This window comes from Thamnophis sirtalis, unplaced genomic scaffold (assembly GCF_051295495.1).
Source record: "Thamnophis sirtalis isolate CommonGarterSnake01/CBP01778 unplaced genomic scaffold, rThaSir2_p1.2 scaffold_9, whole genome shotgun sequence".
Lineage (NCBI taxonomy): Eukaryota > Metazoa > Chordata > Lepidosauria > Squamata > Natricidae > Thamnophis > Thamnophis sirtalis.
The window spans coordinates 18,496,066-18,512,584 of record NW_028261389.1 but is presented as its reverse complement, the minus strand read 5'-3'; the positions used below and the strand labels follow the sequence as shown (position 1 = coordinate 18,512,584).

General features: G+C 40.6%; 1 protein-coding gene across 2 annotated transcripts in view; it reads right to left on the bottom strand.

Annotated features, from left to right (window-relative positions):
* The window catches only part of FGD4 (FYVE, RhoGEF and PH domain containing 4), a 140,222-nt gene that overhangs the window by 79,300 nt on the left and 44,403 nt on the right, over window positions 1-16,519 (bottom strand). Inside the window, exon 1 of one of the 2 annotated variants that reach the window (XM_087722982.1) lies at window positions 12,075-12,232. The exons of the other annotated variant lie outside the window; for it this stretch is intronic. The gene's annotated coding sequence lies outside the window, so the exon portion shown is untranslated. Of the gene's footprint in view, window positions 1-12,074; window positions 12,233-16,519 lie in introns of those variants that run through there. 2 annotated transcript variants of the gene reach the window in all.

The window sequence follows — 16,519 nt, the reverse complement described above, 5'->3', positions numbered from 1 at the left end:
GATTATTGCATATAAGATTGACGGCCGTGCAAGGCTTTTAATTAAATATATAATTAAATGTATAATTAAACTTTGGATCAGTGTAGTTTAGACCAGTGGTAGTCAACCTGGTCCCTACCGCCCACTAGTGGGCGTTCCAGCTTTCATGGTGGGCGGTAGGGGTTTGCTGTAACTCTGCTTTATAAATTTTATAAAGTAAAGTTACTTCCCTACTTTATAAATCACCATTACTGTGGAACCGGTGGGTGGTTAGAAAATTTTACTACTAACAGATATACAAAAGTGGGCAGTAGGTATAAAAAGGTTGACTACCCCTGGTTTAGACTCATATGCTCCAATGCTATCATTGCAGAGCAGATAAAGAAGGTTTTTAGTGACAATTCCTATTGCCCTGAATGTGCAGCAAAAATTGCTCTGGAGTCTGCTGAGCACAGCAGAAATGAATTACTAGAGAGTGAAGATTTTTTTTAAAAAAAACATGCCCCATATCAAAATGAGAAAAAAAGATGATCTATGGACATGGACATTTTGGTATTCACAATTCAAAACCTAATTGACTGGTCTTTGGCAGCATTTTATTTCCAAAGACCCAAAATCTTGGAAAGCTCTGTTTAGTTCAGCACATTATGAGCCCATCCATTCCCCCCCCTTTAAATAGAAACACAGGAGCACAAAACAATTACTATTTTCTTATCTTCTCCTAACACAATGTATTTATTAAGATTAAACCATTCCTATTTTGCATCTAAAATAGCCAGTTTTGGTGTGATACGCAAGGTATTACATTCCTCAATTAGGCCCTGGAATGTGTGTGTGTGTGCATGTGTGTGTCTGTGTGCGCGCGCATACGCACATACTTCATTCTCATGCATACCAGTGGTGGGTTGCAATTTATTTTACTACTGGTTTGCTTGTATGCATGTGCAATCATGCGATGCTTCTGTGCATGCGCAGAAGCATCTGGGCGGGTGGGCAGAGCCTCCCACTGCCCCCACTACCGGTTCACAGCATCCCACCTCTGATGCATATGTTTATATAGCTACCATACGTATTTATAAAATTAAGTCTAATAATTCCTTTATCCAACAACAAAGCAGATTCATACTATCCAATCTAAACCAATGCATATGCATTTAAATGATCTTAGATGGTTGTCCTCCCTCTTGTAATCCCCTCTTAAGAGATGGATTTATGCTATGGCTAAGGATATTTACTCAGAAGCGCTATTAAAATCTTGAAGCATTTAGGACACTTCAATTCTCAATGAAGCATGCAAGATCTATTGAATTTGTCCCACCTTAAAGGATGATATTCGTTTCAATTTGTGGAGTCACAGAATTCTAGAATGTATGAGTTTAAATGATCTTTATTGGTCATTTAATCTAACACCCTAGTAGCGCAGAAATCTACTAGGCCACTTTCGAGGCAGATTGCTCCAATGCTTAACAGCTTTTACCAACACCTCTTTTAACCAGCAATTATTTATCGTGTGTTTGGTTTCAACCAAAATTAGAACTGTCCCCTCTTATATATTTGTATTTAATTTTTTTGTTTTTTTGTTTGTTTTTTTTCCTACTTTTTCTTTTTTCTTTTTTTTTTTTTTTGTTCCTGTGAAAAAGGTTTTTTATTTTCCATTTTCATTTTCATACACTCACATATATACTGTGCATAGCCGGGGCCATACAACATTAAACAATAATCACAGCAATTCCTCTTGTCAACAATACTCCAAAAAATAGAAACCCAATATACCTCTTCCACTCTCCGTACACCTCTTTCTTCCACCCCCCTCCAACTTTCTATATTCCCTCCGTCATCCCCCTCTACCCTACTTCCCCTCCCCCTCTACCACTCCTCTCTCCCGATCCACTCCCTCCCTTCCTTCTCACCCTCCCTCCCATCCTCTCTCCCGCCCTCTCTACCCATCTTTCTTCTATCCCTCTCCTCCTCCCCTTGGTGTATTTCCACTATATGTCAATGTACTTAACTTATCCTATTTTTACAGAGACATTAAAGAAAAACAGTATACATTAAAGAAAAACAGTATACATGTGAAGTCACATTACATTGAGATCTAAACCATCGTATCTAACCTAGTATATATCCCTCCCTCCCCCCACCCTCCCCCCAACCCCCCCACCTCCCTCCCCCCCCGACTTCCCAGAGCCCGTACACGGTATAGGTTTTTAACAAACACAGTCTAAAATATATTGAGAAATAAGAAATAAAAAAGGGGTTAACAACATCTCTACATTGATCTTAGCTTCTTCTTGCTACGCTAACTTTGAACAGTTTAAATCTCCCTCGTATATATTTGTAGATTGCTTTTGTATCTCCCCTATTCTTCTCTTTTCACAAGCTAAACAAACTTCACAGAGTCTGGCCTCCAATTTCATTATTATATGAACTTGTTCCAGCAGGTCAATATCCCAGAGCTGGACACAGAACTGGCTATAATACTTTAATAGGACTGACCTATTACTTCCCATGAGTTGAACATAATGCTTAGATTAATGCAGCCTCCATCTGCACTGTCCTTTTTAGACGCTGCATCATACTGCTTGATCCCACTCATCTGGTGGTCCATTAGCACTCCTACATCTTTTCCTACCATAAGTAGAACTTTAGATTTGTCACTGTCAGGCTTTGCGGTCATATAACAAGCAGCTGCGTCCAATTCTTTGCTGACTATGTAAAACTATTTAACATCACCAACAATGCTGCTACCCTAGAAAGCGATCTCGACTAAGTGTAGTTGCGCAACTCCAAATCTCAACTAACAAATGCTCTGTCCTACACATTGGCAACAACAATCAGAACATCAACTACAAGCTAGGTGGATACGACCTCGTAGACGACTCTCACTTTGTCAAGGAGTACTCATCTCAAATGATCTAAGCCCCAGAGTTCATTGTATCAGCATTGCCAAAAAAGCATTAAGAGTTGTTAACCCAATCTTGTGAAGCTTCTTCTCCTGTATCATTGTACTGCAAACAAAACCTTTGCCAGACCAATTCTTGAATACAGCTCATCTGCCTGGAATCCACACTGTATATCGGACATTAATACAATTGAACGGGTCCAGAGGTATTTCACGAAAAGAGTACTCCACTCCTCTATTCACAATAGACTTCCTTATGTCACCAGGCTCAAAATTTTTGTCTTGGACAACATGGAACTACACCGCCTACGGTCTGACCTAAGCATAGTACTCAAAATTATCTGCTATAACATCCTACCTGTCAACGACTACTTCAGCTGCAACCTCAATAATACATGGGCAAACAATAGATACAAACTCAAGGTAAACCCCTCCAAACTTGATTGCAGAAAATACGACTTCAGCAACAGAATGGTCAACGCCTGGAATGCTCTACCTGATTTTGTTGTTACATCCTCAAACCCACACCGCTTCAACCTTAAACTGTCTACCATGTACCTCACCTCATTCCTAAGAGGTACGTAAAGGGGTGTGCATAAGCGCACCAGCGTGCCTACCATCCCTGCCCTACTGTCCCCATTTACTTATTTCCTTCTTCATGTCCATGTTTATACTTATACCTGTTATCTTGTACATGTTCAACAAATTAAATAAATACGAAATACAAGAAATCAGGAAGAAAGTGGTTCAAATGACTACAGGCATTCTTGTAGGCTCAAAGGGACTCACAACTGATGTTATGTTTGACCCTCAAGCTCAGCCCAGTCATCTTCTACAGTCACAACTGAAGAGTCTTGTTGGGTATAGTCAACTTTCAATCTGTTAAGGCAAATTGAGGTGTTTTTTCCCCCGTCAAGATGTTAATCAGTAATGAGCATGCCATGTGTGGATATGATAAATTTTTCATTCTCTAAGTTACAGTATCTATAGATAGGGAGAATATAGCTGAAACAACAAGAGAGTTGTGGGTTAACCCACTCAATACTTCTCTTCTGGATCATTTATATCACCCTTGGTGCTTGGTGAGCCACAGTGGTGCATTGGTTAGAATGCAGTATTGGAGGAAAATCTGCTGACTGCCAACAGTTCGATTTTCACCAGCTCAAGGTTGACTCAGCCTTCCAAGGTGGGTAAAATGAGGACCCAGATTGTTGAAGGCAATATGCTGACTCTGTAAACCACTTAGAGAGGGCTGGGAAACAGTATATAAGTCTAAATGCTATTGCTATTGGTGTGCACAACCAACCTCAAATCCATTCGCCGGTATTTTTACTTCTTGTCCCCTAGGATATCATGACATGCCTTGTCAAAAGCTTTCCTACAATCAAAGTACACTATATCCATAGCAGGCAGTCCTCTGGTCTCCCACACTAGTCATTCTGCCATTAAAAAAGAGAAAGTGACTCACTCTACAGAAACCATATAATTAACCGAACTGCCTGGTGCAAACATTTCTCATCAGGCTACTCGACTTCAATAGCAGAAAAACGAGGTACTGAATTAAATGAACAACCAGCATTATGATATAAAGATAATAACCTCACACTGACACTCAGTGGGATCCCTCCGTTTTTCCTGCCTGGCGCTAAGCTGACTGACACATGGACCGCTATTCACAGCAACCCCTACTTGTGCAATCATGGACCCTCTGGAACAGGACGTGATATGGCACGGAGGAGGGGGGAGCAGCAATAGACCAGGAAGGTTGAACAAAAGCAGAATGCCTGGCCTTACGGGAGGATATTTTACATGCGCACAAATCCAATGCTGGAAACAACTCACCATTATTTCCTAATATATAGTAGGGCCGTTTCGGTTTTAGAGGAAAACGGGGGGCAATGTGAGGCATCCACATTTTTTTCTTTAAAAAGACAAACCATTTGGACTTCTTAGGGTTGTCCAATAGCAAAACCTTGTCAGCTGGCTTGCCTTCCCACATGCAGCATCATTAGCATTTCTTCACTATTCAGTAGTTGAATGCAAGGGCTTGGGAAAAAAGGAATGTTTTGGATCGTCTACCAGATTTAACCTCGAGGCACGGATGCTCCCTTAAACTAGAACTCACCAACTTTTTAACAGTATCTTTTATTACCAGAACCTTGAAAATGTAACAAAAACGGAGTGAAATCTACAGGTCATTGGCTTGAATGCAGAAGAGAACTCCAAGTCATTCCCATCAACATTCCAGAATAATGTGTCAAAGAGAGAAGCAGAAAGACTTTTCTGTTTGAAGGAAACAATTGGGTCAGTTGATTGCCATTCATCTCGACTTCTATACATTGAGTCAAACTTAATTACTCCACACTAGATTTCCTTTTCAACCACTTATATGGGAATACAACATCTGTGGTGCAGCCCCATGTGGCCATTCTGATTCCTGAACAAAAGCAAAGGGGTAATGTTTTCTTCTGTTCAGAAAGCAATCGAAGATTCAGTCTGGCATCTATTGTAGCATGGATGCACAATATCTATACAATTCTTATTTCCCTCTAGCAATCCCCAGACAAAGTTGCTTGTGAACTACATAAATACAGATACAGAGCAAGATCAACAAAAAAATAGGGATGCCTACGTAGATACCACCCCCCCATGTTTTATCCATATTTACTTTTTTAAATATTATTTTATAAAAAAGGAAGCTGACTTATTGCAAAGGAAAACACTACATTTTAGTATTGTCTTGCATGCCTGCATTGTGTGGTTATGCTATAGGTGATATCAATATGAAAACAGAAGTTGGTGGGTGGTTGCATTTTAGCGGTTTGCTAGATGTGAGCCCATTTGACCACAAAAAGATACAGTGATAATTTGAGGTAGTAGAGTTTATCTTGGCGATAATCCCATCATTATATATCATGCCAACCATTAGCAGTCAACTGGAGGTCGTATTGCCTTCTTCGGCCTTCTTTGAGAATTCTAACTATCTTGACTCAAAATTTCAAATGTATTCACCATCATCCCAAAAATTTTAACCATTGGTGTGAAATAAGTTTAAGCTAACTGGGATTCCAATAACTCAGATATAAACAAGCACTGCCTTTAGCCTGAAAACCAGGTCCATTAAACAACATAAATTGATATAAATTTAACATCTTCCAGAAATGGTCCATCCCACAATCATGAATGAAACCTCAAACTCCATTCATTTAAACAACTGGCTTCTCTGAGAACTTCTATTGTTCACACAAACTAGGTAACACTGAGAAAGCAAAATTTGAACTTTATGAAAAATTTAAATACCCGAATTCAACTGGATAGCTAGCACAGAGAATAAGTTTATTTAACAGAAATATTGTGTTTATTTCAATCAATAACCAGATAAAACAAAAGTTATACAGTAAACGAAAGCTACAGTAGGAAACATCTACACAAACAGCATACATTTGAGTATAAGGAAATAGGGGAATAACAATACATACTATCAATAGTAAAAAGAAGAGGTGAATGCACAAGATGCAATAAGTTAACTCTGTGAATATAAATGTGCTACAGATTCTACTAGTCTGAGAAAATGAAATATTAATGAGAACAAGGTTTTAGAGTGATGTCAGTTGATGTTTCAAATCCATGTAACATAAAGTTGGTAGACTAGGTATGGGCATGTATATAAAGATAAAGGTAAAGGTTCCCCTGTGCTATTCGTTCCTGACTCTAGGGGCTGGTGCTCATCTCCATTTCAAAGCCAAAGAGTCAGCCCTGTCCGAAGACTCCATGGTCATGTGGTCAGCATGACTAAATGCCAAAGACGCACGGAACACTGTTACCTTCCCACCAAAGGTTGTTCCTATTTTTCTATTTGCATTTTTATATGCTTTTGAACTGCAAGGTTGGCAGAAGCTGGGACAGGTAACAGGAGGTCACTCCGTTATGCATATATATATTGTATCTTAAATACAGGTTTTTCAGATTCCTGTTTCTGGAACACTTAACACTGTTCATTTTTTGTAATAAATAAATAATGGAAATATGGACAAATTAACACTAGGGGGGCTAATGTACTTTTAAGAAATTTCTTTGATCACAAAGAAGTTTCATATAAGGATGGGAGTTAAGAGAATGGCCAATATGTGTCAAGCTTGCCATTAACTCTAAACAAATATAAATTAAATAAGGATGCTTAAGTAACGGGTCTTCTAATCTGATCCAGTTGGGCAATTTTTACTATTTTGGATAATAGTTAGTCTCATGGGAAAATGGCAGTTAGGTACTGTATTTTGTTTCATCAAGAAAACAGCATGTTGGGGAATGGTTCATTGCCTACCCAAGGCAACCATCTAATTTCAGAGGAAAAGTGCACATCTCTTATTTTATTTAGCAGTTAGACTTATATACCGCTTCATAGGGCTTTCAGCCCTCTCTAAGCGGTTTACAGAGTCAGCATATCGCCCCCACAGTCTGGGTCCTCATTTCACCCACCTCGGAAGGATGGAAGGCTGAGTTAACCTTGAGCCGCTGAGATTAGAACCGCTGAACTGCAGATAACAGTCAGCCGTAGTGGCCTTCAGTACTGCACCCTAACCACTGCGCCACCTCTGGCCAAATAGGCCAACCACCTATTTGATTTAATAGACAATCTTATTCAGAGCTCTTCTGTATAAGAAAGATCTCTGGACCTAAAACATGTTTCTGACTTATACCTGTGTTCTAAATGGAAATAATAAGGAAACAATTATGATGTTTGAAGAATATGAATGAAGAAGTTACTATCCCCATTGTTTTGCCAAAGAAAATTGCAACTGGACCAAGATCCAGTGTCTCTTTTCTATTTACTTTAAGATTACAAGAGTAATAGAATCTTTTAATCAATGATAGTAAACTGTGATTTCAGAGAATTATTGCTCCTGACCTCTTCTTACCAAAGCCCATTCATTTCTAAAGTTTTCTCCATTATCATCACATCTTTCAAGTTTCCAAAGAAATAACACTTAGTTGGATGCAGTGATCTATATTTATAACCTTACATTTATTTTATAGGTATTAATCTCTCATAAGCAAATAGAGACTGGATTCTGAGTAAATATACCAGGAAGTGGCAAATGCAACTATTACCGCTAATTTTAGTAGGGAATTCACAGTGATAGGACTATGCACAACACATTCTCACAATTTGTTAGTGTCCCATCAGCAGCATAGATGGAGTGAGAGGACAATAACTCATGTTACTACTCTTGCCTAAGACTATAATTCATTACTACTCCCTCCTGAATGTTTCAAGCCTCCAATGGCTCCCTATTAACTTTCAGGATCTTCTAAGTCAGTGTTTCTCAATCGTGGCAACTTGAAGATGTCTGGACTTCAAGTCTCAGAATTCCCCAGCCAGCGAATGCTGGCTGGAGAATTCTGGGAGTTGAAGTCCGGACATCTTCAAGTTGCCAAGGTTGAGAAACACTGTTCTAAGTACTTGTTTTGGCCTTTAAAGCTCTATATAGCTTGATCTTGAAGTACTTACAGGAATACCTTCAATCTACCTGATGTGGACATCCCAGAAGAAACTTCTTCTGCTCCTCTGACAAAGGGAGGTGCAGGCTTGTCGATATGCCTTTTGTGTAAATGTATCTAAATTCTGCAAAGCCTTCTCTAAGAAATTTAAGATGCCCTTTGACTAGCTCAGTGATGGTGAACCTTTTCGGCACCAAGTGACCCCATGGACAATGCTCCTCCAGGCCTTCCTGTCCTCTACTATCCTCTGGAGTCCATTTAAGCTCACGCCTACTGCTTTAATGACTCCGTCCAGCCACCTCATTCTCTGGCTGGATTCACCTCCCTTCTTCTTTTGCCCTCAGTCTTTCCCAGCATTAGGCTCTTCTCCAGTGAGTCCTTCCTTCTCATTAGGTGGCCAAAGTATTTGAGTTTCATCTTCAGTATCTGGCCTTCTAAAGAGCACTCAGCATTGATCTCCTCTAAGAGCAACTGCTTTGATCGCCTTACAGTCCAAGGGACTCGCAGGAGTCTTCTCCAGCACCATAGTTCAAAGGCCTCAATTCTTTGGTGCTCAGCCTTTCTTATGGTCCAACTTTCATAGCCATAAATTGCAAATGGAAAAACCATAGCCTTGACTAGACACACTTTTGTTGGCAGGGTGATGTCTCTGCCTTTTAGGATAGGGTTTATATTACAAGCATCCTGAAAAATCATGCTAGGGCTAATTTTTCAGTTGGCTCTTATTTTCGGAGAAACAGGGTACATATAAACCCCACCAGGAGCTTTTTTGACTTCAGCAATGTACCAATCTATTTTTTTTAAAGTAATTCCAAAGAGGTCTATCAGCATGGTATGGTATGAATTCTTGATGTAGATCAGGCATGGCCCAAGGGCCTCATACAACCCTGAACAGTTACTAATCCAGCTCCACAACATTGTAAACTTTTAACATTATTATGTGATTTATATACAGTAATTATATTGTATATTTTATATGCAGGCCAATACAATTCCTCTTCAATCAATGCAGTTCCAGGCAAACCAAATGTTTGGACACTCATGTTTGGACCAGGAGCAGGAAACTATGGCCCTTTTTATGACTTGTGGACTTCAACTCCCAGAATTCTGGGAGACGAAGTGCACAAGTCATAAAGGGGCCACAGTTCCCCGCCTCTGATTTAGACAAACACAAAGCTTTGATAAATGCAACAATAATGCAGAACCAACACTGAGCCTGGTGCTTTAGAATGTTCCTACCCATCACAGATAACAAAGAAATATTCAAGGAAAACAGAGAAAGGCGAAGCTGAATAAATATATAAGCAAAAGATAAATGCGCTCTAAGATCAGTGGCAAGTATATGGGAATGCAAGGGAGAATGGAATGGCTTTTGGACAACAGCATAACACTGGGTAGCAAAGAGCCAGGCAACTAAACACATTGCAGGTAATCCTATATATAAACAATTCATTTAGTAACTGTTTGAAGTTACAACAGTGCTAAAAAAAAAGTGACTTATAACTGGTTTTCACACTTATAACCACAGCAGCATCCCCATGGTCACATGATCAAAACATGGACGTGTGGAAACTGACTCATATTCATGACAGTTGCAGTGTCCAGGGTCACGTGATCACCTTTTGTGACGTTCTGACAAGCGAAGTCAAGGGGAAGACAGTTTCACTTAACAACCAATCTTTACTAACTGTTACTAATTTAACAGCTGCAGCAATTTACTTGACTGTGGCAAGGACACAAAAATGGGGCAAAACTGATTGAACAATTGTCTCGCTTAGCAACAGAAATTTTGGGCTCAGTCATGGTTGTAAGTCAAGGACTACCTGTATAAAAACAGAAGGACAGCAAAGGCAAGAAACTTTTTGAACTGTATGATCAAATTAAGAGAAAAATGAAAATAGCCAATCTGCATTAAAGATCTAATATCATGTTTCCCCAAAAATAAGACAGGGTCTTATTTCCTTTTGACTCCAGAAATAAGCGCTTGGTCTTATTTTTGGGGAGGTCTTATTATTTTTGAGGTGCAGAAGGCGGTGAGCATGGTCACCTCATGGCTGCTGCTGTGTTGAAATATTTTCAGGGGGGCTTATTTTCAGGGGAGGGCTTATTTTAGCACATGCGCTCAAAAGCCCAATTGGTATTATTTTCAGGGAAACAGGGTATCTACTCTGATAATACAATTAGGAAAAAAATCAGAAGATCCCCATAAACTCACTGTGTCCTACAGGACAATTCATCATTCAGCAGAAATCTACTGCTCACTTATGACTATTTTGCAACCCAAGCAATTTTCCATTTCTCCTAGAAGATGCTTCAGATCTGGCAGAGTCTTCCGGGAAGGGATTTAAAAGCTGAGGAGCAGACATTGAGAAAACTATTCCATTCATACTTGCTCTACGGAGATCTCCTAAGGAAAGGTCACCTTTTAACAATCACAGACACCAAAAAGAGGGCAGTTGCTAAGCTAGATTTACATCCCATCACTCTGATTTCACATTAGGATGTAGTGGTTTTTTTTAAAAATGTTGATGTACTTAATTTTTACCTGATGTGTATCTTTATAGTCTAAGAGATTCATGAGCCATCTGCCCAATTCTGATCTATTAAGATGGGAAATATACAGGCAACTGGTAGAATTAACCAACTGATATAGTTTAATTAAAAGGGACTCAAACTATTTCATCTTTCCATGTAAAATGAAAATGAAAAGCCTTAGCAAAAGGAATGGAGCACATGAGATGAAAAGGGGAATGGCAGAAAATCCCCCCCCCAAATCCATCTTGTATAAATCTCATAACACTCGTCTTAAAATATATGTGTTTATTCACAAATGGTTTTAAGAAGCAAAAGCCCACCTGATCAATTTTATGTATGATTAGAACTTAACCTCATTTAATCATAAATATGGATCGATCCTACCCATAGCGATAGTTCTATCTTCATCTACAGAAGCATTTATAGAATATTTTTTTTAAAAAAATAGCAGCATGGAAAAAACTAAAGATATTGCTTATGCTGCTGCAGCTTTTATCCAAGAAAGAAAAATGCCAAGAAAATCATGTTGCTTTTTTTTCTCCCACATGCATGCATCTTCTGAAAACTTATCCAAAAGTCAATGCACAATAATCCCTAATGGTCTGGAGTCTGATTCCAGAGAGATGGGTCTCCAGTCGCTCCCGTTTCCAGGAACATCTGCATTTTGTGCACAATTTTACCCAAACCAAATATCCATTGTCTTCATCACACCCCACAAACAACCAGCTGCTCTAAAACATCAAATACCGCTTTTATAATATGGATTTTGTCATTATTATTCTAGACAAGCCAACATGTGAATCTGCCATATATATATATTCTTTAGATTCTATCTCTGCAGAAAGGGACATTAGGCGGAGAGAGAGAAAAAGACACTTAAAAAGATAGCAAATTCAGGTATGGCTTGCTGAGACTGTCCCTTTAAAACAATACGAAATTAAGCTGCTGGAAAGAAGACAAAAGATCCTTCCTCTCTCTTGCTCTGTTCTACAGAAACACACACACACACACACACACACACTACACAACCTCCAGGCTGATCAAGATCTATAGAAAGAATGGCTGACAACGAGAGCTCATTGATAAAACATCAATATCATATCAGCCACGCTGCCACCGATAACCCAAACGTGGGGGGGGGGTTGCATTTAGCACTTACCTTTCACCGGTTAAATTCACTCCTCCGGGTGGCAAAATTGCGTTTTTGCTTTGTGCCTTTTTAAAAAATAATAATAAATAAATAAATAAATAGAGACATTCACATGTTTCTCCAGCAAGCTGGTCTAAGCCTCCCATTAACACACTCCATTGCAGATAATTGCAGGCAGCACACACACACACCCCTGCTTTTCCCAGTTCCCAACACACCAAGGATAATCACATTCCAGTGGGGAGTGAACAGATGGTGGATTCCATGGTAACCAGCCCTCCAAAGGCTATTGGTAGAAGTGTGTGACTACTGCTTATTTGCTAACAATTCCTCTTTGTGCTTCGGCTGTGCAAATCTTGAACAGAGGACGGGACGACCGCGGAGAAGGTTTTAGCAGGCGTGAGACAAGGGGAGCAGGTGATTCGGCACATTAAACAACGCTGCAATTTTTAAAAAATCAGCTAGCTTGCATGTACAATCCACGGAAGGCTGTGTATTCCAATATAAAATTCACTTCGTTTATTTTACATGTTTTGGCTACCCTGCTTCAAAAGCTTGGTTAACCAAGGGTAAGCAGCTAGAACAGAACAGCAATAATCCGAATTAAAACCAAGCAAAGCTTAAAGCGCACTTCAACGTTTTTATAGGAACTTGTAAACTTGTGCCATGCCTGGTTACCAAGCATGAGATCTCAAGGCGGAGTTGGGAGTGCACTTCTTAAACTTGGATTCCCACTTCATTAATTTCATCGAAGCAACCTCAGATATGCAGATGATACCACTCTAATGGCAGAAAGTGAAGAGGAGCTAATGAGCCTCTTGAGGCGGGTGAAGGAGGAGAGTGCAAAAGTTGGCTTGAAACTTCAACATTAAGAAAAACTAAGATCATGGCATCTGGCCCTCTCGATTCCTGGCAAAAAGATGGGGAAGAAATGGAGGACATATTTTATTTTCCTGGGCTCGAAGATCACTGCAGATGGGTCAAGAAATTAAAAGACGCTTACTCCTGGGGAGGAATGCCATAGCAAATCTAGGCAGCATACTAAAAAGCAGAGACATCACCCTGCCAACAAAAGTGCGTATAGTCAAGGCTATGGTTCTCCCAGTTGCAATGGATGGCTGTGAAAGTTGGACCATAAAAAAGGCTGAGCGCCCAAGAATTGAGGCCTTTGAACTAGGGTGCTGGAGAAGACTCCTGCGAGTCCCTTGGACTGCAAGGTGATCAAACCGGTTAGTCCTAGAGGAGATGAACCCTGATTGTTCTTTAGAAGGCCAGGTCCTGAAGATGAAACTCAAATACTTTGGTCACCTAATGAGAAGGAAGGAAGATTGAGAGCAAAAGAAGAAGAAAGGGACGACAGAGAATGAGGTGGGTGGATAGAGTCACCGAAGCAGTAGCTGTGAGCTTAAATGGACTCCAGAGGATGGTAGAGGACAGGAAGGCCTGGAGGAACATTGTCCATGGGTTTGCGATGGTCGGACATGACTTCACAACTAACAACAACAACAACAATTTCATTGAAACACATGTGATCCATATGGCCATAAGCAAATAAAAATATATTGACCAAACCTTACAGAAAAATGAAACAAGAATCATGTACAGGTAGTTGGTAACTTACAGTAGTTTGTTCGAAATTACAACAATGCTAAAAAAAGTGACGTATGACCGTTTTTCACACTTATGACCGTTACAGTATCATCACAGTCACATGATCAAAATTAGGATGCTGATTCATACTTATGACAGTTGCAATGTCTGGGGGGAGGTGTCACATGATCAGTTTTTGCGACCTTCTGACAAGCCAGATCAATGGCAAAACTAGATTCATTTAACAACCACGTTACTAACTTAACAACTGAAATGATTCACTTAACAACTGTGGCAAGAATGGTTGTTAAATAGGGCAAAACCCACTTCACAAATGTCTCAGCAACATAAATTTAGGACTCAGTTGTGGGCGTAAGTTGAGGGCCACCTGTAGCGTGGGTGTGCATTTCTGTAATAGAAAAGGAAAAATGAGAAAGCCCAAGATATCAAACAAAAAACTTCCGTTGAAGTGAATCTGTACCCAATGCACAAAGCACTTAGTTTCCAAGGTAATAAGCAAAATGAATTAATTAATTTAAAAAGACAGCTTACATTACGTGGTCATGTTCATTCTTTTAATACAACCTTTCTCATCTTCGTACTCTCCAAAGGCTTACTTCAAATGGTATTTTTATATTCCCCAGCTGCGGAGTTGAAATTATATATGAAAAATACATCTAGATATACGGAGCGTGCGCTCACATTTGCGAACCGGTAGGGAGGGTTAAGTGAATACCACTCCTGTGGATATATATGAAAATATATCTTAGAGTCCACCATTTTGGGAAAGATTGCTATAGTTTCTGCAGGTATTTCTTATTCTTATGTTTTGAATTATTTTTTTCCTGAAGAAGGGAGCAATTTTCTACTTTAAGGATTTATATTATACAATTGCAGTTGTTATTCCTTCCCTGCACACACCCCCACACCGCAACGGTTTCTACTTGGCAATGTATGATCCTGACTAGCCTTCATAATAATTTGGGGCAGTGGTGGGTTGTAGGCGGTACGCCCTGGTACGGGCGCACCGGAGCCTGCCCGGAGCACCAGGTACCGTTACAGTACGGTGCTCCGGAGGGCCCACCCACCTGCCTGAGCTCCTTACCTGTTCTTTAAGCCTTTGGCACCTCTGCGCATGCGCATGCCACGTACGGTGCCTGCACGACACTCCGCTGAGCAGCTGGAGCGTCACGCAGGCTTGCTGAGGCATCGCAGGCAGGTATAATGCATGCGCGCACCAAGTGTGTGTGAGCAAGCACCGCACGCATCCATGTGGGTGACACTGGGCCCATTCTAATCCTATCGGTTAGAATGGGATCCAGAACCCACCACTGATTTGGGGTCTTTTGAATTTGAGCTGAAACGAAAGCAGAACTGGCAAACTCTTTGCAACACTGCAGTTCTGGGAAACTTCATGTTTTCTTTTCAGCAGGAATTTGTGGTTACCCACTACGTCTATGAGATAACATGACATAATTTGATTATTATTTGACCTTCTGAAATTTCATTCATTTTATTAAATGTATGTCGAAAAAGATAGTCCTCGATTTGCAACAGTTCATTCAGTGACTGTTCAAAGTTACAACGGCACTGGGGGGAAAAGAGACTTATGACCGATTTTCAGAGTTACGACCTTTACAGCATCCCCATGATCATGGGATCAAAATTTAGATGCTTGGCAACTGGTTCATATTTATGACCTTTGCTGGGTCCCCGGATCATGTGATCCCCTTTTGCGACCTCCTGATCAGCAAAGTCAATGGGGAAGACAGAGTCGCTCAACTACTGGGTTACTAACTTATAACTGCAATGATTCACTTAACAACTGAGGCAAGAAAGGTCGTAAAATGGGGCAAAATTAACCAAATAACTCACTTAACAACAAAAATGTTGGGCTCAATTGTGGTCGTTAGTTGAGGACTACCTGTACATATTCACAAATGATTTACTTCCCATCAATGGTAAGGTGGAAGGGATGTTTACTTGCTAGCCATTTATTTTATATTCTTTTTCCATTGTAATTTTTACATTTGCTTGGCTAGATGAAAAGCAACTGGCTCTTGATGATTCTGATGTCTTACAACAGGAGTGTCAAACTCAATTTCATTGAGGGCCACATCAGGGTTATTATATGATCTCAAAGGGGGGGCTGGGGTGTGTGTGGCCAGCTCAACATCCCTCTTCACAGGGCATTGGGTACTTGAGCGACCGCCTACTGCCAATTACCTCCACGCGACCAATTAGATCACACAGATTAGGCCTCCTCCGAGTTCCATCTGCCGGTCAGTGTCGACTGGCAACCACGCGGAGGAGAGCCTTCTCGGTAGTAGCTCCGACCCTTTGGAACGATCTCCCCGTGGAGATTCGTACCCTCACCACCCTCCAGACCTTCCGCACAGCCCTTAAAATCTGGCTATCCCGTCAGGCCTGGGGCTAAAGATTGTAACCCGCCCGAATGGTATGAATGTTGTGCTTTTTTAATTATGTATTGTTCTCATGTGTTAAATGTTTGTTTCCCCCCCCCCCGCCTTGAGTTGTAAGCCGCCCTGAGTCCCCCCAGGGAAAAGGGCAGCATATAAATAAATTTTCATAACTCATAACTCATAACTCATCTGTAGTGGCCCAAGTGCTCTGGCAGCAAAAGGGGGCTCCCGATCTCTGTTTTCAGCCACGATGGCCTCCTGGAACCCTCTGCCAGCAAAAACAGAGCTTGGGAGTCCTACCCACAGCCCTCGCGAGCTCAGTTTTCAGATGCAACAGTTTCCTGTAACCCTCTGCCAGCTGAATGTCACTTGTGTCAGGGACGCCTATGGCAGCCCAAGTGCTCTGACAGTGAATACGGGCTCCCAAGGCACGTTTTCAGC